General features: G+C 39.4%; 1 protein-coding gene across 1 annotated transcript in view; it reads right to left on the bottom strand.

The window, feature by feature from the left end:
- Positions 1-13,618, bottom strand: part of DCC (DCC netrin 1 receptor) — a 764,559-nt gene that overhangs the window by 672,439 nt on the left and 78,502 nt on the right. The gene's annotated exons all lie outside the window — the stretch shown is intronic.

Consider the following 13,618-nt stretch of genomic DNA (forward strand, 5'->3'; position numbering starts at 1 on the left):
CGTCCATTTCTTGAACTATTGCCTATGGCTGCTTTAAAGCTACAGTGGAAGAGCTGAGTAGTTGTGGCAGAGATTATGTGACCTGCAAATCCAGAAATATTTACTAGCTGGTCCTTTAGAAAAAAAAAAAAAGTTTGACTTCTTGTTCATGGTAATGTTAACTCAGGAGTTCTAAATTAACTAGGCAATTTCATATACAGTTGGTCAATGTGGTTGGGAGAATAACCTACCCATCTGGCATATTTGATTTATGTGAACAAATCACACAAAAATGATCCATTAATACCTTAACATTCCATGTAGGCACAGCCCCAGAGGGCGCTTGCTTACTTCAAATACAACTTTTATGAAGAAAAATAAAGGAGATGAAAGGAAAACGAAGCAAGGGTTTATGAAACAGCTTTTTATCCACTTTCTTTTTGGCCCAATCATATTTCTACAACTACTTAGCTAATAACAAGTAATATAGCATTTATTGTATCAGGAATGGTGGAATTTCCAGAACCTTGCATTAGAGAAGTTTAAGCAAGGGAGCCTTTTCAGTACCATTCCCTCCAAACTGCAATCAACATGATTTTTTTAGCTTTTCTTCCTAAGTTTTCTGTGTGAAATAAATGCAAGATAGGATTAGAAAATGATGAGCTTGTGTCTGGGTGTATAAGAAATTCTACCTTAAAATAGTTTTGTTTCTGCCAATTACTCTACTTATATTCCCATGGATTGGAATTTTTAAGACCAACTCCTTTGGAGATGGTACATTCAGGTATTCTCGTACATTAATCTATTCACTTAGTCAACAGGTATTTACCAAGCACCTAATATGTTCCAGAAACTACTCCAGGCATTAAGAAAATAATAATAAATGAAAGAGTAAAAATTATATACTTGTAAGGGGAATCAGATAATAAATAAATTGGTAAAAATAAAGCATGAGAGAAGGGGATGACTATCATGAAAATAAATAAATCAGGAAAGGGGTTTAAGTGTGTTGGAGCTGGGATCTGTGGCAGTTTTAAACAGGGAGGTCAGGAAGGGCCTTACCTAGAAAAGATCTCAATGATGTGAGGGAGTATGGCCATGAGGTTATGTTAGACAAAACATGCCAAGCAGAGGGAAACACACATGCAAAGACTTTAAGGTGGGAGCACCTGGGGGACTGCACATTGATGGTCTATGGAGGATGCAACATTGAATCAATTCCAAAACCTATTTTAAAGGTCTTTCCAGGTGTGCAAGAGAGATAACGTCCATAAATGTTTCTAATCCAAAGGAGAAAAAGTGTGCTGTGCTATAAAGAAGAGACACAGATTATAAAGTGTCAGAAGAAAGGGTGATTCTTTCAGGCTCAGAACATAAGAATAGGGTTTCTTGAAGAGTTGAATTTTACAGACTGCTTTTTTGTTTTGCTTTGATCTGTTTTGGGTTTTTTTTTTTCTTGATTGAGTTAGAGTTCATGTACAATATTATATGAGTTACAGGTGTGCAATATAGTGATTCACAATTTTTAAAGGTTATACTCCATTTATAGTTATAAATTATTGTCTATATTCCTGTATTGTACAATATATACTTGTAGTTTATTGTATACATAGCAGTTTGTACCTCTCACTCCCCTAATGCTATATCACCCCTCCTTCCTTCCCTCTCCCTAACAGTAACCACTAGTTTGTTTTCTATATCTGTGAGTCTTCCTCTTTTTGGTTATAATTTATTGTATTTTTTAGATTCCACGTATAAGTGATATCATACAGTATTTGTCTTTCTCTCTGGCTTATTTCACTTAGCATAATACCCTCCAAGTCCATCCATGTTGTTGCACATGGCACAATTTCATTATTTTTTTTGTGACTGAGGAGTACTGGATTGCACAGACTGCTTTAAAGGATGGCTATGTGGCAGGGTAGAAGGAGGGCAACACAAGGAAAGCACATGAGAGAAAACACCTGAGCAACACTAATCAGTGAGTGGTATACGTCTGGTTTGCATTGCAGAATGGAGTGGATAAGAGAGAAACATTAGAGACTATGGTGGAAAACCAAAGGGGAGAGGAGTTGGGGAGGTAGAAGGGAGCTAGTGGAAGACCATGAATGCTGGGGAAGACAGTATGAGTCTAATCCCATAGACACTTAGGACAAATGAATATTCCACAGCTGTAGATATGGGGTAAAATACTCAGGAAACTGTACGTGTAATTAACATTATGATTAACATAGCTTTTAAATGCTAAATTGGTGCATGTGTTGAGGTGATAGGGCATGAGGAAATAGGTGCATAGGTAAACAGAAGACAATATTTGCTTCTAAGTTTTTCAGTAATCTCATAACTTTCACTGAACTTAGAGAAAACTTCATTATATATCATATTGGACTGAAAAAGACAGATGACCAAATCGTTCCTGAAGTTTTGGCCCCTAAACATCCAGAAACACACACACAACACAGACACACACACAGTCTCTTCCTCTAGACAGGTGGATCTCAACTGGGGATGGGTTTGCTCCCCCAAGAGACACTGGTAATGTCCACAGACATCTCCCATCTCCTCACTCCCCACTGTAACAGCGACGTGCTTCAGGCATTTAGTAGGTTAAAGCTAAGGATGCTGCTAAACCTCCTGCAACGCCCAGGACAGCCCCTCACAGCACAGAATTATATGGCCCCAAAGTCAGTAGTGCTGGGGTTGCTCTAGAACAATCCACAGCAAGGCACTAGTTTCAAGAAGAAGTTGCCAGATCAAATACAGAACATCCAGTTAAATGCCAAGTTTAAATAAATAATAAATATGTGTTTGGTATAAGCACGTCCCACGCACTACTTTAGATGTAATTATACTAAAAAAATATTCATTGTTTATCTGATATTAAAATTTAACTGGGCATCCTGGGTTGTTTTTGCTGAATCTGGCAAAGATATTCTAAGAAGATGGAGGGTCTGAGACAGATAATAAACTGGCAGGTGAGTATTTTAGGGGCAGCTCAAAACAAAGGCCAGAGGCAATTTTAAAGGGGATGCACAAAGTCCTGAATTTCTAAGGTGTTTAGGTCTCCCTACATCCCTGTTCTGGGGACCACTAGGAACTGACTCACAGACCTCACCCTATACTACTGATTCAGAATCTCCAGTTACAAAGATCCCAAGGGGATTCATAAGTACATTAAAATTTGAGAAGCACTGATCCAGACTATTCCTTCCGTTAGCCATTAAAACACAGAATTAACCCTAGCGATTAAAGGCCTATAATATGGAAATTACCACCATAAAGCTCAGTTCTACAGCCTGAGGAGATACATCTAACTGCCTTTTTATAAACTCTAACATCCCATATAAGACTTTCTTAATACCATAATAGTTGAATAATGTACTCATTAAGAATTTATGTATTTATAGGTTAAATTTGGTAAAACTGGTTATTAACGTTAAACCCCAGTAAATTAGTAACGCAACTCTAAATAACATTTCACATTGAGAAAAGGAATGTAGACCAGTGCCAAAATGGATCTGAGAAAAGCTGCTAATAATATCAGATTGAGGAACAATAGGCTGGATAAACACCAAGATCCTACTGTATAGCACAGGGAACTATATTCAATATCCTCCGATAAACCACAATGGAGGAGGAGCTTCAAGATGGCGGAAGACTGAGACGCGGAGATCACCTTCCTCCCCACAAATACATCAGAAATACATCTACATGTGGAACAACTCCTACACAACACCTACTGAATGCTGGCAGAAGACCTCAGCGCTCCCAAAAGGCAAGAAGCTCCCCCATGTACCTCGGTAGGACAAAAGAAAAAAGAAAAAACAGAGACAAAAGAATAGGGACGGGACCTGCACCAGTGGGAGGGAGCCCTGAAGGAGGAAAGGATTCCACACACTAGGAAGCCCCTTCGCCGGCGGAGACTGCGGGTGGCGGAGCGGGGGAAGCTTCAGAGCCGCGGAGGAGAGCACAGCAACAGGGGTGCGGAGGGCAAAGTGGAGAGATTCCCGCACAGAGGATCGGTGCCAACCAGCACTCACCAGTCCGAGAGACTCGTCTGCTCACCCGCCGGGGCGGGCGGGCTGGGAGTTGAGGCTCCGGCTTCGGTCGGAGCACCAGGAGAGGACTGGGGTTGGCGGCGTGAACACAGCCTGCAGGGGGTTAGTGCGCCACGGCTGGCCGGGAGGGAGTCCGGGGAAAAGTCTGGACCTGCCAAAGAGGCAAGAGAATTTTTCTTGCCTCTTTGTTTCCTGGTGCGCGAGGAGAGGGGATTAAGAGCGCCGCTTAAAGGAGCTCGAGACACGGGCACGAGCCGCGGCTAAAAGTGCGGACCCCAGAGACGGGCATGAGACGCTAAGGCTGCCGCTGCCGCCACCCAGAAGCCTGTGTGCAAGCATAGGTCACTATCCACACCTCCCCTCCCGGGAGCCTGTGCAGCCCGCCACTGCCAGGGTCCTGTGACCCAGGGACAACTTCCCCGGGAGAACGCACGGCACGCCTCAGGCTGGTGCAATGTCACGCTGGCCTCTGCCGCCACACGCTCGCACCGCGTCCGTACCCCTCTCTCCCCCCGGCCTGAGTGAGCCAGAGTCCCCGAATTAGCGGCTCCTTTAACCCCGTCCTGTCTGAGTGAAGAACAGACGCCCTCAGGTGACCTACATGCAGAGGCGGGGCCACATCCAAAGCTGAACCCCGGGACCTGTGGGAACAAAGAAGAGAAAGGGAAATCTCTCCCAACAGCCTCAGGAGCAGCAGATTAAATCTCCACAGTCAACGTGATATACCCTGCAACTGTGGAATATATGAGTAGACAATGAATCATCCCAAACTGAGGAGGTGGACTTTGGGAGCAACTATATCTTTTTTCCCCTTTTTCACTTTTTGTGACTGTGTATGTGTATGCTTCTGTGTGTGATTTTGTCTGTACAGCTTTGCTTTTACCATTTGTACCAGGGTTCTGTCTGTCCGTTGTTTTTTTTATTACTTAAAAACATTTTTTTCTAAATAATTATTTTTAATAACTTTATTTTATTTTATCTTCTTTCTTTCTTTCTTTTTTTTCTCCCTTTTATTCTGAGTCGTGTGGATGACAGGCTCTTAATGCTCCAGCCAGGCATCAGGGCTATGCCACTGAGGTGGGAGAGCCAAGTTCAGGACACTGGTCCACAAGAGACCTCCCAGCTCCACGTAATATCAAACGGCGAAAATCTCCCAGAGATCTCCATCTCAACACCAAGACCCAGTTCCACTCAACGACCAGCAAGCTACAGTGCTGGACAACCTATGCCAAACAACTAGCAAGACAGGAACACAACCCCACCCATTATCAGAGAGGCTGCCCCAAATCATAATAAGTCTACAGACACCCCAAAACACACCACCAGACGTGGACCTGCCCACCAGAAAGACAAGATCCAGCCTCATCCACCAGAACACAGGCACTAGTCCCCGCCACCAGGAAGCCTACACAACCCACTGAACCAACCTTAGCCACTGAAGACAGACACCAAAAACAACAAAAACTATGAACCTGCAGCCTGCAAAAAGGAGACCCCAAACACAGTAAGTTAAGCAAAATGAGAAGACAGAGAAACATACAGCAGATGAAGGAGCAAGGCAAAAACCCACCAGACATAACAAATGAAGACGAAATAGGCAGTGTACCTGAAAAAGAATTCATAATAATGATAGTAAAGATGATCCAAAATCTTGGAAATAGAATGGAGAAAATAAAAGAAACGTTTAACAAGGACCTAGAAAAACTACAGAGCAAACAAACAGAGATAAAAAACACAATAAATGAAATTAAAAATTCTCTAGAAGGGATCAATAGCAGAATAACGGAGGCAGAAGAATGGATAAGTGACCTGGAAGATAAAATAGTGGAAAGAACTACCACAGAGCAGAATAAAGAAAAAACAATGAAAATAATTGAGGACAGTCTCAGAGACCTCTGGGACAACATTAAACACACCAACAATCGAATTATAGGGGTCCCAGAAGAAGAAGAGAAAAAGAAAGGGACTGAGAAAATATCTGAATAGATTATAGTTGAAAACTTCCCTGATATGGGAAAGGAAATAGTTAATGAAGTCCAAGAAGCACAGAGAGTCCCATACAGGATAAATCCAAGGAGAAACACACCAAGACAGACATTAATCAAACTATCAAAAATTAAAAACAAAGAACAAATATTAAAAACAGCAAGGGAAAAACAACAAGTAACACATAAGGGAATCCCCATAAGGTTAACAGCTGATCTTTCAGCAGAAACTCTGAAAGCCAGAAGGGAGTGGCAGGACATATTTAAAGTGATGAAAGAGAAACACCTACAACCAAGATTACTCTATCCAGCAAGGATCTCATTCAGATTTGACGGAGAAATTAAAACCTTTACAGACAAGCAAAAGCTAAGATAATTCAGCACCAACAAACCAGCTTTACAACAAATGCTAAAGGAATTTCTCTAGGCAAGAAACACAAGAGAAGGAAAAGACCTACAATAATAAACCCAAAACAATTAAGAAAATTGTAATAGGAACATACATATCGATAATTATCTTAAATGTAAATGGATTAAATGCTCCAGCCAAAAGACATAGATTGGCTGAATGGATACAAAAACAAGACCCATATATTTGCTGTCTACAAGAGACCCACTTCAGACCTAGGGACACACACAGACTGAAAGTGAGGGGATGGAAAAAGATATTCCATGCAAATGGAAATCAAAAGAAAGCTGGAGTAGCAATTCTCATATAAGACAAAATATACCTTAAAACCAAGACTATTACAAGAGACAAAGAAGGACACTACATAATGATCAAGGGATCCATCCAAGAAGAAGATATAACAATTGTAAATATTTATGCACCCAACATAGAAGCACCTCAATACCTAAGGCAAATACTAACAACCATAAAAGGTGAAATCGACAGTAACACAATCATAGTAGGGGACTTTAACACCCCACTTTCACAAACGGACAGATCATCCAAAATGAAAATAAATAAGGAAACACAAGCTTTAAATGATACATTAAACAAGATGGACTAACTGATATTATAGGACATTCCATCCAAAAACAACAGAATACACATCCTTCTCAAGTGTTCATGGAACATTCTCCAGGATAGATCATATCTTGGGTCACAAATCAAGCCTTGGTAAATTTAAGAAAATTGAAATCGTATCGAGTATCTTTTCCAACACAACGCTATGAGACTAGATATCAACTACAGGAAAAAATCTGTAAAAAAAATACAAAGACATGGAGGCTAAACAACACAGTACTTAATAACTAAGAGATGACCGAAGAAATCAAAGAGGAAATCAAAAAGTACCTAGAAACAAAGGATAATGAAAACACAACGACCCAAAACCTATGGGATGCAGCAAAAGCAGTTCTAAGAGGGAAGTTTACAGCTATACAAGCCTACCTTAAGAAACAAGGAAGACCTCAAATAAACAACCTAAGCTTACACCTAAAGCAATTAGAGAAAGAAGAACAAAAAACACCCAAAGTTAGCAGAAGGAAAGAAATCATAGAAATCCGATCAGAAGTAAATGAAAAAGAAATGAAGGAAACGATAGTAAAGATCAATAAAACTAAAAGCTGGTTCTTTGAGAAGATAAACAAAATTGATGAGCCATTAGCTAGACTTATCAAGAAAAAAAGGGAGAAGACTCAAATCAATAGAATTAAAAATGAAAAAGGAGAAGTAACAACTGACACTGCAGAAATACAAAGGATCATGAGAGATTACTACAAGCAACTATAGGCCAATAAAATGGACAACTTGGAAGAAATGGACAAATTCTTAGAAATGCACAACCTTCCAAGACTGAACCAGGAAGAAATAGAAAATATGAACAGACCAATCACAAGCACTGAAATTGAAACTGATGAAAAATCTTCCAACAAACAAAAGCCCAGGACCAAATGGCTTTGCAGGCGAATTCTATCAAACATTTAGAGAAGAGCTAACACCTATCCTTCTCAAACTCTTCCAAAATATAGCAGAGGGAGGAACACTCCCAAACTCATTCTATGAGGCCACCATCACTCTGATACCAAAACCAGACAAAGATGTCACAAAGAAGGAAAACTATAGGCCAATATCACTGATGAACATAGATGCAAAAATCCTCAACAAAATACTAGCAAACAGAATCCAACAGCACATTAAAAGGATCATACATTATGATGAAGTGGGGTTTATTCCAGGAATGCAAGGATTCTTCAATATATGCAAATCAATCAACATGATACACCATGTTAACAAATTGAAGGAGAAAAACCATATGATCATCTCAATAGGTGCAGAGAAAGCTTCTGACAAAATTCAACACCCATTTATGATAAAAACCCTGCAGAAAGTAGGCATAGAGGGAACTTTCCTCAACATAATAAAGGCCATATGTGGCAAACCCACAGCCAACATCATCCTCAATGGTGAAAAACTAAAAGCATTTCCACTAAGATCAGGAACAAGACAAGGTTGCCCACTCTCACCACTCTTATTCAACATAGTTTTGGAAGTTTTAGCCACAGCAATCAGAGAAGAAGAAGAAATAAAAGGAATCCAAGTCAGAAACAAAGAAGTAAAGCTGTCACTGTTCGCAAATGACACGATACTATACATAGAGAATCCTAAAGATGCTACCAGAAAACTGCTAGACCTAATCAATGAATTTGGTAAAGTAGCAGGATACAAAATTAATTCACAGAAATCTCTGGCATTCTTATACACTAATGATGAAAAATCTGAAAGTGAAATTAGGAAAACACTGCCATTTATCACTGGAACAAAAAGAATAAAATATCTAGGAATAAACCTACCTAAGGAGACAAAAGACCTGTATGCAGAAAATTATAAGACACTGATGAAAGAAATTAAAGAGGATACAAATAGATGGAGAGATATACCATGTTCTTGGATTGGAAGAATCAATATCATGAAAATGACTGTACTACCCAAAGCAATCTACACATTCCATGCAATTCCTATCAAACTACCACTGGCATTTTTCACAGAACTAGAACCCAAAATTTCACAATTTGTATGGAAACACAAAAGACCCCGAATAGCAAAAGGAATCTTGAGAAAGAAAAACGGAGCTGGAGGCATCAGGTTCCCTGACTTCAGACTATACTACAAAGCTACAGTAATCAAGACAGTATAGTACTGGCACAAAAACAGAAATATAGATCAATGGAACAAGATAGAAAGCCCAGAGATAAACCCACGCACATATGGTCACCTTATCTTTTTGTTTTTTGGTTTTTTTTTGGCGGTACCCGGGCCTTTCCCTGTTGTGGCCTCTCCCATTTCGGAGCACAGGTTCTGGACCTGCAGGCTCTGTGGCCATGGCTCACGGGCCCAGCCGCTCCGTGGTATGTGGGATCTTCCGGGACCGGGGCACGAACCTGTGTCCCCTGCATCGGCAGGTGGACTCTCAACCACTGTGCCACCAGGGAAGCCCTGGTCACCTTATATTTGACAAATGAGGCAAGAATATCCAATGGAGAAAAGACAGCGTCTTCAATAAGTGGTGCTGGGAAAACTGTACAGCTGCATGTAAAAGAATGAAATTAGAACACACCGTAACACCATACACAAAAATAAACTCAAAATGTATTAAAGACCTAAATGTAAGGCCAGACACCATCAAACTCTTAGAGGAAAACATAGGCAGAACACTCTATGATATAAATCACAGCAAGATCCTTTTTTACCCACCTCCTAGAGAAATGGAAATAAAAACAAAAATAAACAAATGGGACCTAGAAACTTAAAAGCTTTTGCACAGCAAAGGAAACCATAAACAAGACGAAAAGACAACCCTCAGAATGGGAGAAAATATTTTCAAATGAAGCAACTGACAAAGGATTAATTTCCAAAACATACAAGCAACTCATGCAGCTCAATATCAAAAAAAAAAACAACAACCCAATCTGAAAATGGGCAGAAGACCTAAATAGACATTTCTCCAAAGAAGATATACAGACTGCCAACAAACACATGAAAGAATGCTCAACATCATCAATCATGAGAAATGCAAATCAAAACTACAATGAAATATTATCTCACACCAGTCAGAATGGCCATCATCAAAAAATCTACAAACAATAAATGCTGGAGAGGGTGTGGAGAAAAGGGAACCCTCTTGCACTGTTGGTGGGAATGTAAATTGATACAGCCACTATGGAAAACAGTATGAAGGCTCCTTAAAAAACTAAAAATAGAACTACCATACAACCCAGCAATCCAACTACTGGGCATATACCCTGAGAAAACCATCATTCAAAAAGAGCATGTACCAAAATGTTCACTGCAGCTCTACTTACAATAGCCAGCACATGGAAGCAACCTGAGTGTCCATCAACAGATGAATGGATAAAGAAGATGAGGCACATATATACAATGGAATATTATTCAGCCATAAAAAGGAATGAAATTGCCCTATTTGTAGTGAGGTGGATGGACTTAGAGTCTGTCATACAGAGTGAAGTAAGTCAGAAAGAGAAAAACAAATACCCTATCCTAACACATATAAATGGAATCTAAAAAAAAAAAAAAAAAAAAAAAAGTAAATGGTCAGAAGAACCTAGGGGCAAGATGGGAATAAAGATGCAGACCTACTAGAGAATGGACTTGAGGATGCGGGGAGGGGGAAGGGTAAGCTGGGACAAAGTGAGAGAGTGGCATGTACATATATCCACTACCAACCGTAAAATAGATAGCTAGTGGGAAGCAGCCACATAGCACAGGGAGATCAGCTCAGTGCTTTGTGACAACCTAGAGGGGTGGGATAGGGAGGGTGGGAGGGAGATGCAAGAGGGAAGAGATATAGGGACATATGTATATGTATAACTGATTTACTTTGTTATTAAGCAGAAACTGACACACCATTGTAAAGCAATTATACTCTAATAAAGATGTTAAAAAGGAAAAGAATATAAAGAATTTATATATATATATATATATATATGTATAACTGAATCACTTTGCTGCCGAGCAGAAATTAACACATTGTAAATCAACTATATTTCAATAAAATTTAAAATATAAATAAATAAAAACCATAAAAATATAAAAAGAAAAAAGAATACGTTTCAAGGTTCATCTGGACACACAGTCAGTGAGTAGAAGGGAAATGTAAGGAAGGATGAAAACATTCTTTTCATTTTAATTTGTTCACCCTCTCACCCACATGGTCTAGGATATTTCAAACCAGCCATTGTGAGCTATGAATTCTTCATCCCTGGACTGGGGTTCCAATAGAGCAAACTGAAGAAAATGAGGATCTTTCACGAGGGATTATCCAAGAGGGCTGGGCACCACCTAACCTCTGTGTGGCAGCCTAATTTCCTTGCCTTTACCTTAAATTTAAAAGGAAAGGCTTCAGAAGACACTGCTGTCAGCTCTGACAAGGCTTAGCTTGTTTCTCCTTGAAAAACTGGTATCAACGGCAACAGAACCGCAAACCCGAAAAATGGAGAAGCCTCCCAGGGATTATAGGACTGAGCGCCATAGCACTGTTATGAATGCCTTACTACCAATTCCACATAAATAGTGATCCTTTCAGCACCAGTCACAACGTACATACTTTAGACCATAGCATCCTGGCTGCAAGTTTAGTTTTTATCAATAGCTGAGTCGCTACTTGAGACCGCAGTGTTCTTTGGTTCTCCACTATTACGTTTTCTGCATGTATTTCTTAGTGTTTTATGAGTGCACAGAGAACGTTATGTTCAATGTTTGTGTTTCACATCTTTGTCTATCAGAGGATGGACAGATTGTCATGAGACCGAAATCTGTTTAGTAAAAACTAAAAAAAGTTACATTCAGGGCTGTGTTAATGGCCAAGTTGAAGTAATGACTTTGCTAAGAGAATTTGTAAATTCTTTAAGGGGAATCTGTATGGATTCCAGCAAGGAAGAATAGCAAGTAGATTTGTTTCAGGAAAAAAAAAAGTTTCAAGGTCCAAAAGAAAAACAAAGTATTTTTGTTGTCATTAAGAATTAAATGATATGTGTGGCAGCTATGGGGACGCATAAAGGAGAGATGATATAGACAGGGTCATGAACTAAATAAAAAAATTAAACTTTTGGTCAAAAGGAATTCATCGTGTCCTAAGCATGGACAGTTGGGCATAAAGAATGACACACCAAAAATTGACTGTGAGCTCAAAATCATTTTATATTTTGTATTTAAATACCTAATAATATACTAATATTGACATTGATCAATGAGAAATCTCTGCTGTGGCTTAATTATCGTACAGTCTAAAATTTGGCTGTTCTGAATATCAATTTAAATAAGTGAAGTGGGCTTTCATGTTTTTTTAAACCATAAAAACAGTTCTTATTTTCTTGTCATTAATAGCAATTCGTTTATAAGAAGATACAATTTAGCTTATCTCGTTGAATATTGCTAACTCTTACTTGTATTTCCACCAGAGTGTATCTGCACCCTGATCCACTGAGAAAATGGTAGCTAGTTTAATTAAATCCGTAATATGCGTTTTAATCCCAGGGATATGTGTAAGGACCTCATCTCCATCTCTCAACCAATGAAAAATATGAGTTTTTGTCTCACAAAGAAAGAAAATACCAAGTACTATACTCATTGATTTTGATCATGGGAACAAAGAGAAAGTAGAATGAAGCCTTGGTAAGAGAGAGGATAAATATAAAAGTAATTTTAGATCAAATCCTTACATGAACCTTCCTTTCTAAAATACCCTAGGTGGAAAAGGCTTCACTTCACCAATTTGCTTTCATAGGATTTTGAACTGAGGGACAGTCACTCATGAGCAAATATTCATATTCTACTCATGGAAAACTTCCCCTTCCCTCCTCCTCCAAATTCACATCACTTACATCAATACCATCCATCTGGCAAATGCTCATCTACTTAAGCCACCTGCTATGTTATTAACTTTGATCATCGTATACCCAGGAGATAGCAGTACAGTTTTGAAAGAACAATCCATGCCAAATCAGCCCTATTCGCTATCTTGACTGGTCTATTCCCCCGTTGGTGAATCAAAGGGCTTCTACAGACACAATGTATCTTCATTTTGGTAACTCATTCAACAGATGATAGCTCTTGTGCTCATGAGGTTTATTCACCCATTCAGGGCTATATTTTCAGTAGGGCCAGAGGGTTTTAAATGCTAAAGCTTTAATCCAGGTTGAATTCAGGAGTGGAGGAATAACCTCAAATGTTCCATTCTACACTCCTCCGCATGTGTGACATGCGGGTCTACACATCTGCTGATCGATGTGTCTGTATTTCACACTGTAGCTCCACTGTCAAGACTGAGATAACCACCATGCATATAACCAGAGTTCAATAGCTTTATGTTGAAAGAATGAGATGCTTTTGACTCACCCTTCTGTATACTCTTTACTGTGAGATGGAGAGCAGGGCACATTTGGCAAATGTTGAAAGAGGAAATCTTGGAGGGAAACTTGACCCTTGAAGACTAAGATAATCATCTTATTGATTCTCTTTATATCAAAATTGTGTGCTTTTGAGGGGGATGGCATTGGGTAAGACTTGTGGGAAGATGGAGGTATGTTTTTCAGGAATTAAAAAATCTGTGTGCCACTGATTCCAAATTGTCA

This window comes from Lagenorhynchus albirostris, chromosome 14 (genome assembly GCF_949774975.1).
Source record: "Lagenorhynchus albirostris chromosome 14, mLagAlb1.1, whole genome shotgun sequence".
NCBI classification, from domain to species: Eukaryota; Metazoa; Chordata; class Mammalia; order Artiodactyla; family Delphinidae; genus Lagenorhynchus; species Lagenorhynchus albirostris.